Here is a 24,124-nt window from a genome sequence, read left to right on the forward strand (position 1 = left end):
AAAAAAGTATAGTAATGAAAGGGAAACGCAGAGAGAATGGTATCTTGACAGCAGCATGGAGAAGGGAGGATGCTGCTAACTAGTCAGGTGAAAAGTCTAGGGCAAGTTACTTGATGTCTCTAAAGCCTCAGTTTCCTCATAATAACACTTTTTCTTATAATATTTTGAACTCATGGGATTTTTATGAGAATTATATAAGGAGGTACATTTTAAGCACTTAGCATAATAGCTAGAACATAGTAAAACTTAACATATTATTATTATTTTTTTATTAGAATATGAAACTCCTAGGTGTATTTCAATGTAGAGAAAAAGTAGTGAACGAGAAAGAGAAAACTGATATAGTTTTCTATATCAAAACTATATAAATAGTTTTCTATATCAAAGTCCCAGAGGAGACAGAAGAGAGAGGGGGAAAGAATACTAGTGGAAGGTCAGCTTTGAAAAGGAGGAGGCATATTTCTTTGTGTAGGAGAGGAGGAAAAGTGAGAGAATGGGGGAGATGTGAAATGTCAGGTCTAGGAACATGAACTTGAGGATCTTGTAAAATGGCCTGATTCTTGTTCATAAAGTAGGTTGTGAGAAGCTTTACAGCAATTAAGGGAAATATAAATATGCTTAAAAGACTTAACTAGGGAATGGGTTAATACTGTTCATGGATATCAAGCTTCATTTTTGGAAGATGAAAAAAATTTTGGAGCTGGATTATGATGGTTGCTCACTAATGTCAGTGTATTTCATATACACTTAAAATGATTAAAATGAAGATCAGATGTACTATATTTATTGTTACATTTTAGCACAATTTCTAAAGGTTTTAAAAATGGGAGTGGGAGAAGTAAAAATACAGAAGCTTGTTTTATATTATAAACAGGTGAATTCCAGTGTTCTTATCTTGGAGGTGGAGATGTTCTGATGATAATGGTGGTGAGGATGAGGCTTTGTGAGTGATCTGTGCATTGCAGGTGGGTTCTTTACCACCTGAGCCACCAGCAAAGCCCTGTAGAGGACTGCTGCTGCTAAGTCGCTTCAGTCGTGTCCGACTCGGTGCAACCCCATAGACGGCAGCCCACTAGGCTCCTCTGTCCCTGGGATTCTCCAGGCAAGACTACTGGAGTGGATTGCCATTTCCTTCTCCAATGCATGAAAGTGAAAAGTGAAAGTGAAGTCACTCAGTCGTGCCCGACTCTTAGCGACCCCATGGACTGGAGCCTACCAGGCTCCTCCATCCATGCGATTTTCCAGGCAAGAGTACTGGAGTGGGGTGCCATTGCCTTCTCCGTGTAGAGGACTAAAGAATCATTAAAACAGGCAATGAAGTCAACTGAGGGTGATGATAGAGGAGGCAGCTCAAACAGAAAAGGATGTTGGGACCCCTGGTAAACAGAACGGAAAGACATTAACATAAGTAGTTGGGCCCAGGGTTGAGGTTAACCAAGGGCAGTGGAAAGTGAGAAATGTGCTGCTTCCAGTATTGGTGCTGAGAAATGGGCACACAATGAAAGAGAGTGGGTTTAAGAATGGTGGTGTCACCAGGGGAAAGCCATGTTTTAGACAATACAAGGAAAGAGGAGGAACTTTTTAAGAAAGAAGGAGAAAGAAGAGGGTAAGAGTGTACGTGTAGTGGAGAGGAACATTCCAGAGGAAATGACATACATTTAAATCACTAAACCCCCGAGAAGGTTTCGCCACCCATTCCAATATTCTTGCCTGGAGAATTCCATGGACAGAGGAGCCTGGCTGGCCTCAGTCAATAGGGTCACTGAGAGTCGGATATGACTGAGTGACTAACACTAAATCACAAAAAAGTAAAATAAAAACCTCAAATGAGATTTTAATCAAGGAATAGTATCTTAAATAGAAATTCATTAGTTGGTAATTCATTTCTGAGCAACAACAACAAAAACGTATGTGATATCATTTCCAAAGTTGCCATGTGTATGATTGCTTCTTTGGCTGGCTGAAGGCTCCAGATTGGATTGAAATCCAATCCAGAGTTGAATTTCATTCAAAGTGCAATGGGAAGCCAAAGAAGGGTTTTAAGTAATGTGGAATATGACTTAGTTTTTTAAAGAGTGCTCTGCCTGCCATGTGAGGAACAGATGTAGGGCAGGAAGAGAGAAGGAATGAGTCTGCATTAGTCTACATTCCACAAATAGTGAGTGCCCATTAGTTGCCAGGGACTATGTATTCCATTGGCATTAACCCATGGAACACTGCACAACAGTTTTCATTTTACTTTGTCATATAATCTACATTTGATCACATGGAAAATTGTTTATTGAATCAGTAAATGTATCTTATATGTCAGGCGATGCTCTTTGATTAGCAATTTCTCTCTTCCAAAATACTGATACCCTTAAGAGTGTTAAGTTGGCTGCTGGTCTTTCTTTCCTCTTTGTGGATTTTACTTTTAAAATAAATGAGTTTAATCAAATTGGAGTGAGGAGTCTTGTTAAAATGCAGAGTTTAAGAGAAATTTTTATTAAAAATATATGTTCATTATGGAAAATTTGGATGATACAGAAAATAGAAAGTTTAATCTTTGATGTCCTAGAAAGTAGTTAAATGCTTTGAAAAGAAATATAGCTAGTAATCATTATAGAGAAATCCCAACCTCTCTGAGGTCCCAAGTTCACAAGTAGTATGGATTTATATCTGCACAGAGTTCTAAGAATAACAATAATAAATCAAACACTTTTCTAATGCTCAGCTAGGTGCTAGGGATACAGTAGTGAATAAAGCAAACTTCTTCCTGCCCTCCTGGAGTTTATTCTTTTGGGGGGATATATATTTTGAGAAAATAACCATACAAATAAATCATTTATGAATATGATAAATAAGAATTAGATTGATGAGGAAGTTTAAGGACTAGAATGGTACTAAGGTAGTGTGGTCAGAGAAGGTGGCATTTAAGCTGTGCCCAAAGGGTGTGAAGAACATATGGCCGAGAAGGGACAGAGGATGACTTCTGGATAGAGAAAACTCCAGGGGCAAAGGCCCTGACAGAACTTGCAGTTTTTAGGGAACTAAGAGCGCCAGTGTGGCTGGAGCAGATTGGGCAATTGGAGAGTATAATGTAATGGAGTTGGAGAAGGAAGGAGGAAGAAACCAAGTAGGGCTGGGCCCTGGAGGCCAGGGGAAGAAGTTGTATTTCATTCAAAGTGCAATGGGAAGCCAAAGAAGGGTTTAAGTAATGTGGAATATGACTTAGTTTTTTAAAGAGTACTCTGGCTGCCATGTGAGGAACAGATGGAGAGCAGGAAGAGAGAAGGAATGAGACCAGCAGGGAGTCTGCATTAGTTCAGACTCTTAATAATGATGGTGGTGGCGATGACACTAATGGTGATAACAGTTACAGTATCTTGGGCATCTTCTGTGGATCAGATGTTTTACATACATTGTTTATAATAGTCACCATATCACCAGTATTTGATATTATTTCCTCCATTTTAGAAGTGAGGAAATAGAGACTCAGAGTGCTTAACTGTCTTGCAAAAGGCCACAGAGTCAGTAAGTAGCAAAGGCAGAATTTGAAATCAAGTCCATTTGGTTCTTTCTCTTATTCCATGGGAGCCATTGGTAGAATAAGGTGAAACTGAACTCCTGGGCCTTCTATTCTATTCACTGTGTTGTCAGGCTTGCATGTTCTTGTTTGTGCAGAGGAACTCTGAGGGTATGGTGGAATTTTACTAACCCATTTTTGGGTACCAGAAAATTATTGAAAGAAGTCAGCACCCCAAAATTGATCCTGGCTGGTAGGAGAGAGGGGAAATGGAAAATATGACTAAACTTGGCGACACAGAATGCCTTAATTCTGAGAGATTTTACAGGGAAGCAGAAGGGAAAAGATAAGAGGGAAGTGTGCTCACACTGACCCTCTCCTCCATTGGTTGTGGTGGCTTTAATTCTTTCTTGGGGGAGAACTGATATGGAAGAAGGGGGCAACAATGAGATAGCACTCAAACTGAATCACTTCCTGTTCTCCTTTCCCCACCACTCTGAAAATTTCTACATGCCGCCTAGGGAGAGGAAACACTCTATTAAGAAATCTAGCAAATCAGTCTATGACTCAAGCCAAACCTTTTGTGAGTTTTCAGGGAAGGGATGATGTGAGTTTCAGGGAGGGATGATGTGAGTTTTCAGGGAAACTTTCTTTTATGTATTCAAGGTAAATAACAGCATTTGTAAAACACTCTATGTTTTCTTACAGTTCCTCTAGATGCATCTTATCCAATCATTTTTATACCCTGGTGTGACCCACCCTTTCAAACTTTCTGGTCTCACACACCCCCTTCCTCATTACCCTGTACATTTTAGACCCACTTAATGATTTACTGTTCCTCAAGTTACCATGTGCTTTCACACCTGCATGCCTTGTTCCAGTTGTTCCTCTTGCTAAATTTGTCTCTTCCCCTTTACATGGGAAACTTCTACTTAACCTTTAGAGCTCAACTGAAATGATTTTGTCTACCAGTCCAATAGAATTTATTGCTTCCTTCCTTACTTGCTTATCATATCCAACATTGTTTCTCTTTGTTTCCTCCATTGGCTGTTAGCTCCTTGGGAACGAACATTATACCTTAGTCATCTTTTGTTTTCCAAGCAACTACTCATGAGCAGACACTCAATAAAATGTTGCATAATTTGTATAGGTCCTTGTAGAAACCCTACAAACTAGGCAAGGCAGGCATCACCAGCTGGACAGACGTGGAAGCCCTATCCAAATCCCAAAGATCACCACAGAGTGGTGTAGCAGGAACTGTGGGTTGAGCACTATTAACCTGGCACTACTGAATTTTGACCTATAAAAATAACACTTTTATATGACTCAACCTGATAGAACCCAGGTCTTCTTGTTCTTGGGTCAGTGCTTGTTCTAAAGCATTTAAAGAAGCTGACTTTATGTTTAGTCTCTGGCTCTGTGGTTTTAGTGTGATCAACATTTTGAATTATTCAGTTCAATGTGTTGTTTTATTCCCTTTGGTTTCCCCACCTCATGTATCACATATGTGACAAATAGATTCAAGGAATTAGATCTGGTAGACAGAATGTCTGAAGAACTATGGACAGAGGTTCCTAACATCGTACAGGAGGTGGTGACCGAAACCATTCCAAAGAAAAAGAAATGGAAGAAGGGAAAGTGGTTGTCTGAGGAGGCCTTACATATAGCTGAGAAAAGAAGTGAAAAGCAAAGGAGAAAAGGAAAGATATACCCAATTGAATGCAGAGATCCATAGAATAGCAAGAAGAGATAAGAAAGTCTTCTTAAGTGAACAATGCAAATAAATAGAGGAAAACAATAGAATGAAAGAGACTAGAGATCTCTTTAATTGGAGATACTAAAGGAACATTTCATGCAAAGATGGGCACAATAAAGGACAGAAATGGTGAGGACCTAACAGAAGCAGAAGAGATTAAGAAGAGGTGCCAAGAATACACAGAAAAACTATACAGAAAAAAATCTTGATGACCAGATAACCACAATGGTTTGGTCACTCACCTAGAGCCAGACATCCTGGAGTATGAGGTCAAGTGGGCCACAGGAAGTTTTACTGTGAAAAAAAAAAAAAAACTAGTGGAAGTGATGGGATTCCAGCTGAGCTGTTTAAAATCCTAAAAGATGATTCTTTTAAAGTGCTGCACTCGGGGGGCAGTCCTAAGATGGCAGAGGAATAGGACAAGGAGACCACTTTCTCCCCCACAAATTCATCAAAAGAACATTTGAACGCTGAGTAAATTCCACAGAACAACTTCTGAATGCCAGCAGAGGACATCAGGCACCCAGAAAAGCAGCCCAATGTCTTCGAAAGGAGGTAGGAAAAAATATAAAAGATAAAAAGAGAGACAAAAGAGGTAGGGATGGAGCTCTGTCCTGGGAAGGGAGTCTTAAAAAAGAGAGAAGTTTCCAAACACCAGGAAACACTCTAACTACCGAGTCTGTGGTGAGCCTTGGAACCACAGAGGGCAACATAACTGGGAGGAAAAATGTAACTCCCCCAGCGGAGAAGCAGCACAGACGTCTGCACCCGCCACTAGCAAGTGGGGGCTGGGCAGGGAGGCGCGGGCTGCATTGCTTAGAGTAAGGACCAGGCCTGAATGCCCCGAGGACAATCTGAGAGAACTAACTTGGGATAGCAAACCAGACTGTGGGATAGCTATTGTGCGAAAAGCCCTAACCTAAGACACCACCAGGCCTGCTCACAGAACAAAGGACTGACTAGAGCTATGCGAAAAGCCCTAACCTAAGACACCGTCAGGCCTGCTCACAGAACAAAGGACAGGCAGGCGAGGGCAGCCAGAGCCGGAAGGGGGCAATTGTGGCCCCAGAGAGACATTATCTACCAAACTGCAAACAGGCTTTGTTGCTAACCAAGACTTATTGCACGGTCAACATCCGCCTGAGAAGGTGTGCCTGTTGTACACCCAGAAAGCCAAGCGGCAGGGACGAGGGAGGCAATAAGTCACAGCAACCGTGCTCGCCAAACACCTGGTCACCTGAGCTGCTCAGACCTGGGAAGGGCACAAAACGCAGGCCCAACCGAGTCTGCGCCTCTGAGGACTACCCGAGTACCTGAACCTGAGTGGCTTAGACCTGGGACGTGCATACAACCCAGGGCTGGCCTCAGACAGTTCCCGGCAGAGCAACCTAGAGCCTAAGCAGTGTAGACTGGAAAACCACACACACTGTGAGTGGGGATAAACCCAGTGTGGCAGATGCACTGCGAGCACATGCCAGTGTTATTTGTTTGCAGCGTCCCTCCCTCCCCACAGCATGACTGAACAAGTGAACCTAAAAAAGTGTCCACCACCACCCCCTTGTGTCAGGGAGGAAATTAGACACTGAAGAGACCAGCAAACAGAAGAAGCTAAAACAGAGGGAACCTCCTTGAAAGTGACAGGTGCAATGATTAAAACCCTATCGTTAGTACTGACTACATAGGAAGGGGCCTATAGATCTTGAGAAATATAAGCCAGGTCAAGGAATTATCCAAAAATGAACTGACCCCACACTGCCCATAACAACACCAGAGAAAGTCCTAGATATATTTTTACTATTTTTACTATCATTCTTTAATCTTTAAAAATTTTTTTTTATTTTTAAGTCCTCTATTACTCCTTTAATTTTCATTTTTGTAATCTACTATTACTTTGCAAAAAAAAAAAAAAAAGAGCAAGAGACCCTATTTTTTAAAGCAAACTTCATATATATATATATATATATATATATTATAATTTTTGTGACTTTTTTCTTTAATATTGTATTTTTGAAAATCCAAACTCTACTCTAGATTTTTAATCTTTGACTTTTGATATTTGTTTTCAATTTTGTACCTTTAAGAACCCAATCTTCAGTAACCCATTTTTACTTGAGAACGAGATTACTGGCTTGACTGCTCTCTCCCCCTTTGGACTCTCCTTTTTCTCCACCAGGTCACCTCTATCTCCTCCCTCCCCCTTCTCTTCTCTACCCAACTCTGTGAATCTCTTTGTGTGTTCCAGACGGTGGAGAACACTTAGGGAACTGATTACTGGCTCGATCTGTCTCTCTCCTTTTGATCCCCACCCCCTTTATCCTCCTGGCCACCTCTGTCTCCTTCCTCCCTCTTCTCTTCTCTATATAACTCCATGAACATCTCTGAGCGGTCCAGACTGTGGAGCACACATAAAGAAGTGATTACTGGCTAGCTTCCTCTCTCCTCTTTTGATTCCACGTCAAATGGCAACCCACTCCAGTGTTCTTGCCTGGAGAATCCCAGGGATGGGGGAGCCCGGTGGGCTGCCTTCTATGGGGTCGCACAGAATCAGACACAACTGAAGCGACTTAGTAGCATCTCATCCTGGTCACCCCTATCTCCCTCCTCCCTCTTCTCTTCTCCATGTAACTCTGTGAACCTCTCTGGGTGTTCCTCACTGTGGAGAAACTTTTCATCTTTAACTTAGATGTTTTATCAGCAGTGCTGTATAGATGGAGAAGTCTTGAGGCTACTGTAAAAATAAGACTGAAAACCAGAAGCAGGAGGCTTAAGTCCTTAAATCCTGAGAACACCAGAGAACTCCTGACTCCAGGGAACATTAATTGACAGGAGCTCATCAAATGCCTCCACACCTACACTGAAACCAAGCATCACCCGAGGGCCAACAAGTTCCAGAGTAAGACATGCCATGCAAATTCTCCAGCAACACAGGAACATAGCCCCGAGCTTCAATATACAGGCTGCCCAAACATTTCATAACTCATTACTGGACAATTCACTGCACTCCAGAGAGAAGAAATCCAGCTCCACCCACCAGAACACTGACACAAGCTTCCCTAACCAGGAAACCTTGACAAACCACCCATACAACTCCACCCACAGCAAGGAAACTCCACAATAAAGAAAACTCCACAAACTGCCAGAATACAGAAAGGACACCCCAAACTCAGCAATATAAACAAGATGAAGAGACAGAGGAATACCCAGCAGATAAAGGAACAGGATAAATGCCCACCAAACCAAACAAAAGAGGAAGAGATAGGGAATCTACCTGATAAAGAATTCCAAATAATGATAGTGAAAATGATCCAAAATCTTGAAAACAAACTGGAATCACAGATAAATAGCCTGGAGACAAGGATTGAGAAGATGCAAGAAAGGTTTAACAAGGACCTAGAAGAAATAAAAAAGAGTCAATATATAATGAATAATGCAATAAATGATATAAAAAACACTCTTGAGGGAACAAATAGTAGAATAATGGAGGCAGAAGATAGGATTAGTGAATTAGAAGATAGAATGGTAGAAAGAAATGAATCAGAGAGGAAAAAAGAAAAACGAATTAAAAGAAATGAGGACAATCTCAGAGACCTCTGGGACAATGTTAAATGCCCCAACATTCGAATCATAGGAGTCCCAGAAGAAGACAAAAAGAAAGATCATGAGAAAATACTTGAGGAGATAATAGTTGAAAACTTCCCTAAAATGGGGAAGGAAATAATCAACCAAGTCCAAGAAACCCAGAGAGTCCCAAACAGGATAAACCCAAGGCAAAACACCCCAAGACACATATTAATCAAATTAACAAAGATCAAACACAAAGAACAAATATTAAAAGCAGCAAGGGAAAAACAACAAATAACACACAAGGGGATTCCCATAAGGATAACAGCTGATCTTTCAATAGAAACTCTTCAGGCCAGGAGGGAATGGCAGGACATACTTAAAGTGACGAAAGAAAATAACCTACAGCCCAGATTACTGTACCCAGCAAGGATCTAATTCAAATATGAAGGAGAAATCAAAAGCTTTACAGACAAGCAAGCAAAAGCTGAGAGAATTCAGCACCACCAAACCAGCTCTCCAGCAAATGCTAAAGGATCTTCTCTAGACAGGAAACACAAAAAAGGGTGTATAAACTCGAACCCAAAACAATAAAGTCAATGGCAACCTTTTTCTCAAGCACACACGGAACCTTCTCCAGGATAGATCACATCCTGGGCCATAAATCTAGCCTTGGTAAATTCAAAAAAATTGAAATCATTCCAAGCATCTTTTCTGACCACAATGCAGTAAGATTAGATCTCAATTATAGGAGAAAAACTATTAAAAATTCCAACATATGGAGGCTGAACAACACGCTGCTGAATAACCAACAAATCACAGAAGAAATAAAAAAAAAATCAAAATATGCATGGAAATGAATGAAAATGAAAACACAACAACCCAAAACCTGTGGGACACTGTAAAACCAGTGCTAAGGGGAAGGTTCATAGCAATACAGGCATACCTCAAGAAACAAGAAAAAAGTCAAATAAATAACCTAACTCTACACCTAAAGCAACTAGAAAAGGAAGAAATGAAGAACCCCAGGGTTAGTAGAAGGAAAGAAATCTTAAAAATTAGGGCAGAAATAAATGCAAAAGAAACAAAAGAGACCATAGCAAAAATCAACAAAGCCAAAAGCTGGTTCTTTGAAAGGATAAATAAAATTGACAAACCATTAGCCAGACTCATCAAGAAACAAAGGGAGAAAAACCAAATCAATAAAATTAGAACTGGAAATGGAGAGATCACAACAGACAACACAGAAATACAAAGGATCATAAGAGACTACTATCAGCAATTATATGCCAATAAAATGGACAACGTGGAAGAAATGGACAAATTCTTAGAAAGGTACAACTTTCCAAAACTGAACCAGGAAGAAATAAAAAATCTTAACAGACCCATCACAAGCACGGAAATTGAAACTGTAATCAGAAATCTTCCAGCAAACCAAAGCCCAGGTCCAGACGGCCTCACAGCTGAATTCTACCAAAAATTTAGAGAAGAGCTAACACCTATCCTACTCAAACTCTTCCAGAAAATTGCAGAGGAAGGTAAACTTCCAAACTCATTCTATGAGGCCACCATCACCCTAATACCAAAACGTGACAAAGACGCCACAAAAAAAGAAAACTACAGGCCAATATCACTGATGAACATAGATGCAAAAATCCTTAACAAGATTCTAGCAATCAGAATCCAACAAAACATTAAAAATATAATACATCATGACCAAGTGGGCTTTATCCCAGGGATACAAGGATTCTTCAATACCCACAAATCAATCAATGTAATACACCACATTAACAAATTGAAAAATAAAAGCCATATGATTATCTCAATAGAGGCAGAGAAAGCCTTTGACAAAATTCAACATCCATTTATGATAAAAAAAACTCTCCAGAAAGCAGGAATAGAAGGAACATACCTCAACATAATCAAAGCTATATATGACAAACCCACAGCAAACATTATCCTCAATGGTGAAAAATTGAAAGCATTTCCTCTAAAGTCAGGAACAAGACAAGGGTGCCCACTTTCACCACTACTATTCAACATAGTTTTGGAAGTTTTGGCCACAGCAATCAGAGCAGAAAAAGAAATGAAACCAAATTGGAAAAGAAGAAGTAAAACTCTCACTGTTTGCAGATGACATGATCCTGTACATAGAAAACCCTAAAGACTCCACCAGAAAATTACTAGAGCTAATCAATGAATATAGTAAAGTTGCAAGATATAAAATCAACACACAGAAATCCCTTGCATTCCTATACACTAATAATGAGAAAATAGAAAGAGAAGTTAAGGAAACAATTCCATTCACCATTGCAAAGAAAAGAATAAAGTACTTAGGAGTATATCTACCTAAAGAAACAAAAGACCTATATATATAAAACTATAAAATGCTGGTGAAAGAAATCAAAGAGGACACTAATAGATGGAGAAATATACCATGATCATGGATCAGAAGAATCAATATAGTGAAAATGAATATACTACCCAAAGCAATTTATAGATTCAATGCAATCCCTATCAACCTACCAACAGTATTTTTCACAGAGCTAGAACAAATGATTTCCAATTTGTATGGAAATACAAAAAACCTCAAATAGCCAAAGCAGTCTTGAGAAAGAAGAATGGAACTGGAGGAATCAACCTGCCTGAATTCAGGCTCTACTACAAAGCCACAGTCATCAAGACAGTATGGTACTGGCACAAAGACAGAAATATAGATCAATGGAACAAAATAGAAAGCCCAGAGTAAACCCACGCACCTATGGACACCTTATCTTTGACAAAGGAGGCAAGAATATACAATGGAGAAAAGAAAATCTCTTTAACAAGTGGTGCTGGGAAAACTGGTCAACCACTTATAAAAGAATGAAACTAAAACACTTTCTAACATAACCATACACAAAAATAAACTCAAAATGGATTAAAGATCTAAACATAAGACCAAAACTATAAAACTCCTAGAGGAGAACATAGGCAAAACACTCTCCGACATAAATCACAGCAGGATCCTCTATGACCCACCTCCCAGAATATTGGAAATAAAAGCAAAAATAAACAAATGGGACCTAATTAAACTTAAAAGGTTCTGCACAACAAAGGAAACTATAAGAAAGGTGAAAAGACAGCCTTCAGAATGGGAGAAAATAATAGCAAATGAAGCAACTGACAAAGAATTAATCTCAAAAATACACAAGCAACTCTTGTAGCTCAATTTCAGAAAAATAAACGACCCAATCAAAAAATGGGCCAAAGAACTAAACAGACATTTCTCCAAAGAAGACATACAGATGGCTAACAAACACATGAAAAGATGCTCAACATCACTCATTATCAGAGAAATACAAACGAAAACCACAGTGAGGTACCATTTCACGCCTAGATATCCATCAGCAGATGAATGGATAAGAAAGCTGTGGTACATATACACAATGGAGTATTACTCAGCCATTAAAAAGAATACATTTGAGTCAGTTCTAATGAGATGGATGAAACTGGAGCCTATTATACAGAGTGAAGTAAGCCAGAAAGAAAAACACTAATACAGTATCAGATCAGATCAGATCAGTCGCTCAGTCGTGTCTGACTCTTTGCGACCCCATGAATCACAGCACGCCAGGCCTCCCTGTCCATCACCAACTCCCGGAGTTCACTCAGACTCATGCCCATCGAGTCAGTGATGCCATCCAGCCATCTCATCCTCTGTCATCCCCTTCTCCTCCTGCCCCCAATACTAACGCATATATATGGAATTTAGAAAGATGGTAACGATAACCCTGTATGAGAGACAGCAAAAGAGACACAGATGTATAGAACAGTCTTCTGGTCTCTATAGGAGAGGGCAAGAGTGGGATGATTTGGGAGAATGGCATTGAAACATGTATAATATCATATGTGAAACGAATCGCCAGTCCAGGTTCAATGCATGATTCAGGATGCTTGGGGCTGGTGCACTGGGATGACCCAAAGGGATGGTATGGAGATGGAGGTGGGAGAGGGGTTCAGGATGGGGAACACGTGTACACCCATGGTGGATTCATGTTGATATATGGCAAAACCAATACAATATTGTAAAGTAATTAGCCTCCAATTAAATAAATTTATATTAAAAAAAAAATAAAGTGCTGGACTCAATATATGCTAACAATTTGGAAAACTCAGCAGTGGCCACAGGACTGGAAAAGGTCAGTTTTCATTCCAGTCCCAAAGAAAGTCAATGAGAAAGAATATTCAAACTACCATATTCATTTCACATGCTAACAAGGTAATACTCATTTCACATTCTAGCAAGGTAATACTCAAAATCTTTCAAGCTAAGTTTCAACTGTACCTGAACTGAGAACTTTCAGATGTACAAGCTGGATTTAGAGAAGGCAGAGGAACCAGAGATCAAATTGCCAATTGCCAATCTGTTGAATCATAGAAAAAACAAGGGAATTCTAGAAAAACATCTCCTCTGCTTCATTGACTGTGCTAATGACTTTGTGTAGATCACAACAAACTGTGGAAAATTCTTAAAGAGATGGGAATACTAGATCGTACCTACCTCCTGAAAAACCTGTATGCAGGTCAAGAAGCAACAGCTAGAACTGTACATAGAACAACAGACTGGTTCAAAATTGGGAAAGGAGTAGTACATCAAGGCTGTATATTGTCACCCTGCTTATTTAACTTCTATGCAGAGTACTTCATGCGAAATGCCAGGCTGGGTGACTCACAAGCTGGAATCAAGATTGCCAGGAGAAATATCAACAACCTTTGATTTGCAAATGTTACCACTCTAATGGCAGGAAGCAAAGAGGAACTAAAGAGCCTCCTGATGAGGGCGAAAGAAGAGAGTGGAAAAGCTGGCTTAAAGCTCAACATTCAAAAAACTAAGATCATGGCATCTGGTCCCATCACTTCATGACAAATGGGGAAACAATGGAAACAGTGACAGACTTTATTTTCAGGGGCTCCAAACTCACTGTGGTTGGTACTGCAGGCATGAAGTTTAAGAGACACTTATTTCTTGGAAGGAAAGCTATGATAAACCTAGACAGTGTATTAAAAAGCAGAGACATTACTTTACTGACAAAGGTTCTTACAGTCAGAGCTATGTTTTTCCAGTAGTCATGAACAGATGTGAGATTTGGACCATAAACAAGGCTGAGTGCTTAAGGACTGATGCTTTTGAATTGTGGTGCTGGAGAAGACTCTTAAGAGTCCCTTGGACAGCAGGGAGATCAAAGCATTCAATCCTAAAGGAAATCAACCCTGAATATTCATTGGAAGGACTGATGATGAAGCTGAAGCTCCACTACTTGGCCACCTGAAGCGAAGAGCCAACTCATTGGAAAAGACCCTGATGCTGGGAAAGATTGAGGGCAGGAAGAGAAGGGGGTGACAGAGGATGAGCTGGCTAGATAACATTACTGACTCAGTGGACATTAAGTTTGAGCAAACTCAGGGAGATTGTGAAGGACAGGAACTGTCCTTCATGCTACAGACTATAGAGTTGCAAAGAGTTGGACACGACCCACCAACTGAACAACAACAACATGAAAAATCAGCCCCCACAAATCTTTGCAGCTTGAAATCATACTCAGTACCTGTGTGCTTCCAAAAGCCTGAAATATAGAATTAAATATAAAATGGTTGTAGGTTGCTAGTATCCCAAGTCATATTGGAAAGACAAACTCAAATCTTATCTTGATGAATCTTATGAACTGCATCCCAAGCTGCAAAACATTTAAACAAAAAAAAATTTACCAGATGAATTAGTTATTTGCAGCCAAGATTTGTTAAGCAAACAAGAATAGTAGGCACCATGTTGAGAGAGACAAAAGGGAACAGACAGCAGAAACCAACTTGCAAAGACTTTATGTATTAGGACAATCACAAATGACATATACAACAGCTGATTTTAATATGTTTAGGTAGTGTTCTAAAAAGACTGAAGACATGAACAAAGAACAAATGGATATGAAAAAGATCCAAATAGAATATCTAGCAATGAAAAACATATTGTTGAAATTATAGCTCCGTGTATTGATTAAACAGATTAAACATAAATGAAGAGTCAATAAACTAGAAAATATACCTGAAAATATTCCTTGGAATATGGTCAATGAATACTTAAAGATAAAAGGGGCTAAGAAACTGAAAGAACAGGATGAAACAGTCTAATGTGTATCTAGTTGGAATTTTAAAAGGCAGTAGAATAAGAAAGAAGCAATATTTAAAGAAATAAAGGCTGGAACTTTCCAGAATTATTGAGAGACTCAAATCCTGAGATCTAAAAATCCCAATGTGGGTTTAAAAAACAAAAGAAATAAATATACATCTTGACATATTAATTATGAAACTGCAGGACATTTTTAAAAAGAGAGAAGATTGTAATGTCAGCCACTAAAAACAATGAAACAATTTGGATTAGAAGAAAGGAATTTTTTATTGGATTTATGGATGAGTATGTAGTCTTAGAACTATGTAGTCCAGAATCCATGAAATTAACATCAGATATTTCTAGAACCACTAAAGCACATTTTTTAGTCCACTGAGTACCATTAAAAACTGCAGGACTGGTCTAAAACTCCTTGTTTTACAGATGAAGGAAGTGACACTCAAAGCCAGTCTTCTTCAAGGTCACACAGCTAGGAAGTGAGTACATGGTGGAGCCAGGACCAGAACTTATGTCCCCAACTCACAGAGCCATAGCTATGACTGCTCTTTCCTCTATAACCTGATGCTGTTTCTTTAAAAATTTAAGCAACCGCAGCAAAGAAAAACAAAATGAAGAAAGTACAGGGAAGACTTCCATTTTATCAGGTAACTTTTTGATGCTGTTGTTTTGTCTCACTTACATAATTTAATAAATATTTGAATAACTTCTTCCACAGTACCATGTCCCACCTCTAGGAACCAAGGAAACTGCTCACTTTTTTGGATGGGGATAAAGGCATGCAGTCTTGCTTTGTTTTCTTCTAGCTTGTAGGATAATGTGAGGGAAGGGTGAGAAAGGTTTTAGAAAATGTGATTAAAACTGAGTCACAGAAAATGTTACTGCATAACATTACATTAGTCACAGGGGAACAAGGAGTGGGAGCAAAATGCCAGCCTGGACAAAGGTTTTGCTGAGAAATAACAAGGTAAAAGCAGGTGTTAAACCACAGTGTGTGAATATACCTGAGTCACTAGGTCATAAAATCAGCTTTCAAAACTGAAGATAAAATCCCATCTGTTTTGCTTCAGTTCACTGTTTAGACTTGCCTTGCTTTGCTTTCTAAAAAGTTTATATCCCAGAACTATGAAGTAGCTTGTATATGATTCCTGCTGGTTATTGCCACATCGAAATAACTGTCCAGTGTTGTTGAATCTCCTTATTTCTTGAGGAAAGCCGGAAATCCAGATTTATGAGAAGTTTACTTAATTTAAATCCTGACAACAAATTCAGTATTTTACAGAAGCCTGGTAGACCATCAGTTTAGAGATATCTAAATATTTTCTGCTTCCACTCTCCTAACTCATTTATTTCAGCCACTGAAGTCTGGTTGCTGCCTACCCTCCCTTTTTAAGAGTTCTCCTTACCTCTTAAAGGGAGAATCCCCAAGATTCTATCAACCTGATTTACTCTTTTCTGTCATTTGTGGCTGACCTTACCCACTCCATGATTTCAGTACTACTCACCCCTACATTCATCATGCCCAAATCTAGACCTTTCTTGAACTTTCAGCATCCACATACCTAGCCACCTATTGCACATCACCCCCAGGACTGTGGCTGTGCAAACTCAACTTGTCTACACCTGCACCTTTCCTGTATTCCCGCCACCATCCAGCCAGCTGCCCAGATTAGAAATCTCTGCTCTTCCCTCTCCTTCACCACCAGAGTCTAAAATCTTCCACCTTAGAAAAATCCTCACAATCCAGCCAAGCCTGTCTCTCCACTTCTCATGCCACAGCTTATTGTTGTTCCACATCTCTCACCTTGACTATGAGGGTAACCTGAACCATTTCTGGGGGATTTCAGAGCTAAGCAGTAAAAAGAGCAGATTTAGATATGTTGTGGGGAGGGGTGAAAAAATGAGAAGAAAAACTAGGATGGGAAGTAGCCACATGGCCACAGGTCAAGCTAGTTGAGATCATGAGGTATGACACTCTTCCAGTGAAAGTGTACCTACCATGTAATGCATGCCAGAACTTCCACTCCCCTTAACATAAGTTCATTTTACCAAAGTAATGTTTTTTATAAGAAATTTAGGAAATAATGAATAAAATGTATAATTCCATTACTCAAGTGGAATTATTTTACATTCTGTTATCTATCTTAGAGTTTTTATATACGTATATTTTTAAATAGCCACCATCTGTTACTATTTTATAATTGTTTTCATTTAGCAATATACTATGATAAGCTTTTTCTGATTATAAAATTAATCTATGTGTCAGAAAACTTGTGAACATAAGTATTACCAGAAATTGCACTGCCAAAAAAAAGTTTATACCTAGATCCACAAAGGAAGACAACTTGCAAGGTTAGACAATGAAGATATATCAAACTCTATTATTCCTGTTTATTTATAAAATGATAGTAATTTTATCTGTTCGTATGTATGCTTGGAAGTGTTATTTCTGGATCTTGCCTAGTCTCTGCAAATACACGCTAACAAGTGTGAATGCCAATCTGGATGGCAACAATTCAACCAAAACAATTGCTTAATCAAAGATAAGAATTTGCCCATTAATATCACCATTGACTCTGGGAATAGTGCCCAGATTCCAGAGCCTAACGTGACTTATTGTTTGTGAATTATTATAATTCCAAATCCTAACAAGGATAGGGTTCTTTGGGCAGCATCCAGAATTCTATCAGATGACTTGATGTTTGTTTTTTTTTTAAGACAGACATCAGATTTTAGACAAGAAAAGCATTAGATTTTGAAGTCTAACTTCAAAGAATGCAATAGTTATCTTTCAATTCCTAAAGTAGTAGCCTGATTTGGGTGTGGTGCATTTATTAACTACATAAAACATTGATAAGAAGAGTTTCCTCCAGATACCACAGACATATATATCTTTAAAGCCAGTGAAAGTGTACCTAACTTCCATTCCCAGTGCAAAGGGATGCCACTAGATACTTCTGGAATTGATCCTGAAGGTAGTAGACTTCATTTGAAGGCAGATTTGGAAAACTGAGGAATAACAAGAGGAGCTTCTGAAAGGGTGAGCCAGATATTTATAGTAGTGGGGAAATAAGGAATCTAATCTCTAAAATTTAAGACCAAAGGGGACTTCCACAGCAACAGTGTAGGCAAAAAAATAAAATTAAGGGCCAAGAAAAGGCAACCCAAAGCAGTAGTTGATATAGCAAATCTTTACATTGGTGGAAGATAAATGTACCAGACCTGCTTTAAAAATAAAAACAGTTAAGGAAAAAGCTTCTTGAAGAATGGAAGTCAACTGCTACGTAGTACGTTCTAGCAATATTATGAAGATTAAATGTAAGTTCTAAAAATATGTTTTCCTTTGTCTGAACTTTCTACTTTAAAGCTTCTGACACTCAGCAAAAAATAAGAACTGCTGCTGAGCATCCAGGAAGACAGTGAACTCTGAGAGATGGTGTTTTCAGTGTCATTTCAAGCTGGTTTTAGAAAAGGCAGAGGAACCAGAGATCAAAATTGCCAACATCTGCTGGATCATGGAAAAAGCAAGAGAGTTCCAGAAAAACATCTATTTCTGCTTTATTGACTATGCCAAAGCCTTTGACTGTATGGATCACAATAAACTGTGGAAAATTCTGAAAGAGATGGGAATACCAGACCACCTGACCTATAGAGAACCTATACACAGGTCAGGAAGCAACAGTTAGAACTGGACATGGAACAACAGACTGGTTGCAAATAAGAAAAGGAGTACATCAAGGAAACCCTCACAGGCAAATTGAATGTATGTAAGAAAACCTAATAATGGCTTTTCTTGAGGTAGAGAGAAATGACTAGAAAAGGGAAAGAGGAGCCTTCTGGAATCCTTTACTCTTCTGTTTCTTTTTATGGTTGCATATGTTTGTGCAAGCTGGAATCAAGATTGCCAGGGGAAATATCAATAATCTCAGATATGCAGATGACACCACCCTTATGGCAGAAAGCAACTGAACTGAAGAGCCTCTTGATGAAAGTGAAAGAGGAGAGTGAAATAGTTGGCTTAAAATTCAACATTCAGAAAACTAAGATCATGGCATCCGGTCCCATCACTTCATGGGAAATAGATGGGGAAACAGTAATAGATTTTATTTTCTTGGGCTCCAAAATCACTGCAGATGGTGACTGCAGCCATGAAATCAAAAGATGCTTGCTCCTTGGAAACAAAGCTATGATCGATCTAGACAGCATATTAAAAGCAGAGATATTACCTTGCTGACAAAGGTCTGTCTAGACAAAGCTATGGTTTTTCTAGTAGTTGTGTATGGATGTGAGAGTTTGATATAAAGAAAACTGAGCTTCAAAGAATTGATGCTTCTGAACTGTGGTGTTGGAGAAGACTCTTGAGAGTCCCTTGCATTGCAAGGAGATCAAACCAATCAATCCTAAAGGAAATCAGTCCTGAATATTCACTGAAAGGACTGATGCTGAAGCTGAAACTCCAAAACCTTGGCCACCTGACGTGAAGAACTGAGTCACTGGAAAAGACCCAGATGCTGGGAAATATTGAAGGCAGGAGGATAAGGGGACGACAGAGGGTGTGATGGTTGAATGGCATCACTGATTCAATGGACATAAGTTTGAGCAAGCTCCAGGAGTTGGTTATGGACAGGGAAGCCTGGCATGCTGCAGTCCATGAGGTTGCAAAGAGTCAGATACGACTGAGCGACTGAACTAGATTGAAGTTTGTTCACTTTGTGATAACTCATTAAGCTGTATAGCCATGACTTGTACAATTTTCTGTATGTCTGTTATATGTTAATGAACTTTTTAAGTTAAAGGAAACAGAGACTGTCAGTGAATTCTAAAATATATGGATTCAAGTGTGGTGGTCAAAGAGATTGACAGAACTAAGTAAGCAATCTGTTTCATGGCTAAAAAAGAATTAAATGAACACCATTGTTTGTATTTAAGAATGAATTGAGCTGACTAGAAAATGGGTAGATGGGAAATGAACACATTCCTCTCTTTCCTTAATATGGTAGAAGTGCTTCTGATATACCTGATTAAAGACTTAGTTTTTTGTTCTGAAAGAATTGAAAAATCACATTAAAGATGATTTTTGAGGTATTTTTCAGACTGAGGCAGAATCCTCGGGATGACTTTGAAAAAATTTGGCTGCCCTTCTCAGCAATGGGCAAGAAGTTCTTAAAAACCAAAAATGCTTGGAATTCTGCAAAAATGAAATGATGCTGAGACTTACCTAGTATAAATGTTGTTTCTTATCTGACAAGTATCTTTTCTTCCACCAAAGAAGAAATTTAGATATGCAGAAAGCTAAGCCATTCGTGGCAATACTGTTTTCATCTGCCAATAACAGGTCTAAGTATGGGCATGTGGCACAGATCTTGCTAATGAGACAAAGGTGAGGCATGTCTGAGACTTCTGAGAAAACTTTTCTCCTTAGAAGTAAGTGCTGTTTAACTTTCACTCACTTGGCTTCTGTGAGGATGTGATGCTCAGAGTTAGGCCAGCCATCCTCTCCCTTGACGGGAGAGATCATGGATAGTCTAAGAATGGCAGAGCAGAAGGATAAGATGAGCTTGGGTCTTTTGGTGATGTCCTTGATTCTTTGTACTAACTCTGGGGCTGCCAACTTTAGAACCTCTTGTTAAGTGAGCACTAAGTGTCCTTATATAGTAAATTTATCTTTTATTCTAGTTAAAGCTTATCAAGTGATACAAATTATCTTTATATATTTTTGGTCTAAATGTGATCTGCATTGGCTTTTTCTAAATCCTAAAAAAGAAGTAGCTAACAACTAATGTATTCGGGACACTGAATTAATAATATCTCTAAATACAGTCGGGTTGTTTAAACATTCTTCCTTATCCCCTGCTCAAAGCTCTTCTTAAAAAAATTTTTTAATTGTAAAAATGGATAATGTAAAATTTACCATCTTACCCATTTTAAGTATATTTCAGTAGTGTTAACTGCATTCAAATTTTGTGCAGCAGACCTCTAGAACTTTTTCATCTTGCAAAACTAAAACTATAGTTTAGTTTTAAACTTAAAAAACTCATTTCACCTTCCCAAAGCCCATGGCAACATCGTTTTACCCTCTGTTTCTTGTGTTTGACTACTTTAGTACCTCATATAAGTGGGATCATATAGTACACAGTATTTGTGTTTGGTTTATTTCACCTAACATAATGTTCTCAAGATTCATCCCTGTTGAGCATGTGACAGGATTTCTTTCTTTTTTAAAGCTGAATGATATTTCATTATATGTGTATACTATATTTTCTTTATCCATTCATTAGTGGACATTTGGGTTGATTCCACCTCTTGGCTATTTTGAATAATATTATAATGAACATAGGTTGCAGCTCTCTCTTCAACATCCCATTTTTTATTCTTCTGGATATGTACCCAAAAGTGGGAATGCTAGATCATATGGTGATTCTATTTTTAATTTTTTTGAGGAATCTTCATACTGCGTCCTATTGCAGCTAGTTTAAAATTTTAATATTCAAGTAATGCTATATTTTAAGCAAAATTTTAATAAAATAATATGAATATATAAAATGATATTTTAAAATCAATAAAAATATTATTTATCAGAAAACAGCATGATACACCAGAAACAGAATGGGTAAACTGAATTTTTTGTGTATATCAGGAAAAAATTTTGAAATTTATAAGTAACCATTTCATGTCTGTTCTTTTTCTTTTTTTAAATTCAGATTGCCAATAATGGTACTGTTATTACTATTTTTACTACTAATTTTACAGATTGCCAATATAGTACTTTTATTGATATTTTACTCTTGTAAAACACCAGTTGAGCTTGTTTGCCATAATTTTTATGTATATTAATTTGTGTATGAAATTGATTATGAAAATCATATCTTATAATGATGCATTATCTCATTATGAGTGGACAAATAATGACAAAATGAAATGACTTATAAAGACATTGAAGATCAAACTTCAGTTAACATCCTACTTATACAGTGAACTGTTTAGCAGGTAGAACCATGCCGAGACTAGTAACCTCGAGGACTGTGGTTCACTGGTAGATCCAGATAACTTCTGTACCTATCATATGCAATACCTCTATTTGGTAAAATAATGGACACCAGTTACACCATATCCTCCAATAACGTGTTCACTTCTTTGCAACCCCATGGACTGTAGCCTGCCAGGCTCCTCTGTCCATGGAATTTCCCAGGCAAGAATACTGGCGTGGGCTGCCATTTCCTACTCCAAACTAATATAGGAACCAAACAAAAGCTGTCAATTAATAAGACATCAATATTTTCCAAGTTAAAAGAATTTAAACAATTGGACCACAGTGTAAATCAAACAAATGATTATATACTCATAACAAAATAATATATTAAAAATAATTGTAACAAGTATTTTTACATATATCATAGAATTCCAATGACAATACAAATATGAACTAATGATTTCATTTAATATATAATTTTCTTCCCTATATCTGGTAACTGAACTGCTTTAATTTCAGTATTAAGATGAAATAATCCAATGTGTATCCCAGGGCCCAGATTTTCAGTAGCCTAATAATGTTCTCCACTAAAGAAATTGGGATTCTTTGGAGAATGGCTGATTTATTATTTCAAGTAAAAGAAATGCAGGATAAGCCTGAATAACTTTTGCCTGAAAGCAGTGATGTATATTTTAAAATTCTGAGAAAATTTTAAAAAGAGCCACCATGAAGGGGCTTCTGTGTGATAAATTGTGACCGTGTGGCTCAGCACAACAAAAAATTGTAGCTAATCAAACCAAGTCTGAAAATGAGTTAATTATAATATCACCAAAATCATGAGTCCATAATGATGGACTAAAAGGCTGTTTTTAGATCAAATATTATCTCACATTACCTCCATTCAGAAGTTAATTATAAATATAGTCTCATAGTATGTGAAAGTGTTTCCTTGTACAAAGACTAAAGTTATTGCTAGCATAACTTTTATAGGATTTTTCTCTTCTGTTTGGGATTTGAATATTGAATGCTAACAGAAACACTGGCCAACTTGTTAAAAGCTCTGTAAACCTTTAGCTTTTCCACTGCTCTGTCATTCCCGTTATCCTAGATTGGCTGATACAGGTCAAAGCCACAGTGAAGTTCCCTCCCAGTGCTGGCATTCAGCTGGCATGCTCCAAATGGCTAGTACCTTTCTCACTATTATATCTGCTTATGCCGTGCCAGCTGTTAAATGCTTTGTACCTCACCCTGTACAGACTATGAGATTTTCTTTCTCAAGCCAGTGGCCACCCAGTGATATACTGCATTGTGTATTAGATATTAAATTTTATTGTTAGAAGACATTTTCTACTCACAGATGTTAGAGTCCTTGCACATTGACCTGAACAGGCTAAGTTGCAATCCACATCCTGTATATTTAATTCCCATAAGAGTTTCAATAGAGTTACCTTGTTCAATGATCAGAAAATACAATTCAGAGGTCTGGAAACTTGTCCACCATGGAATGATAAACCTTGTCTCCCACCCTGCCCAATTCGTGTGTTGCAACCATTTCCCAAAATGCTGACTTCATCATCCTTACATGGGAATCTAAGTAGGCTTACCTGGTAGCTGGGCTTAAAGTGAAAAGATTGTGCTAGATACTTCTCTTATTCTTCAAGATAGACCTAATCATTTTCCTTCTTTGGACAGAGCTGACCTCTTTCTGAGTATATCTAATGATGCAGGGCAGAAGAATGTAACTGGGCTCTCTTACTTTGCCAAGAAGGGGTGTTGCATGGGATAGGCAAAGAAGTTATACAGATCTAACAGTGAACAATCCTTGAGGCTACTAGTCCCTGCATGGGTCTACCTAGATAGTAGGGAGAACCAATAAGTCTAAAAATAGATGCTCTTTTAGGAGCATTTGTCACAAATAACCAGAAAAAAAAAATGGATGCTTTAAAAATTGGATTTCTATCCAATTTTTATACTTTTATGAATTAAAAAAATATAACGATTTACAGATAGTATTTTTTTTCCAACTGACATATCACAATGCAAATGACTTTAATGCTTCTAAATGCTGAGTCTACTCTCATGGACCTTTAATACTGAGTAGAAATCTTTCCATTTGACATTTGAAAGGTAATGGTGATTAGACAGCCAGATGTCACATCCTAGGCATGGCAC

General features: G+C 38.2%; 1 protein-coding gene across 3 annotated transcripts in view; it reads right to left on the minus strand.

The window, feature by feature from the left end:
* IL33 (interleukin 33) overlaps positions 1–24,124 on the minus strand; it is a 51,838-nt gene that overhangs the window by 23,632 nt on the left and 4,082 nt on the right. The window contains exon 2 of one of the 3 annotated variants that reach the window (XM_055578126.1): positions 5,504–5,555. The exons of 1 other annotated variant lie outside the window; for it this stretch is intronic. The gene's annotated coding sequence lies outside the window, so the exon portion shown is untranslated. Of the gene's footprint in view, positions 1–5,503; positions 5,556–14,410; positions 14,495–24,124 lie in introns of those variants that run through there. One more of the 3 variants, XM_055578128.1, reaches the window with a different exon arrangement.

This window comes from Bubalus kerabau, chromosome 4, assembly GCF_029407905.1.
Source record: "Bubalus kerabau isolate K-KA32 ecotype Philippines breed swamp buffalo chromosome 4, PCC_UOA_SB_1v2, whole genome shotgun sequence".
In the NCBI taxonomy this organism is placed as follows: Eukaryota; Metazoa; Chordata; class Mammalia; order Artiodactyla; family Bovidae; genus Bubalus; species Bubalus kerabau.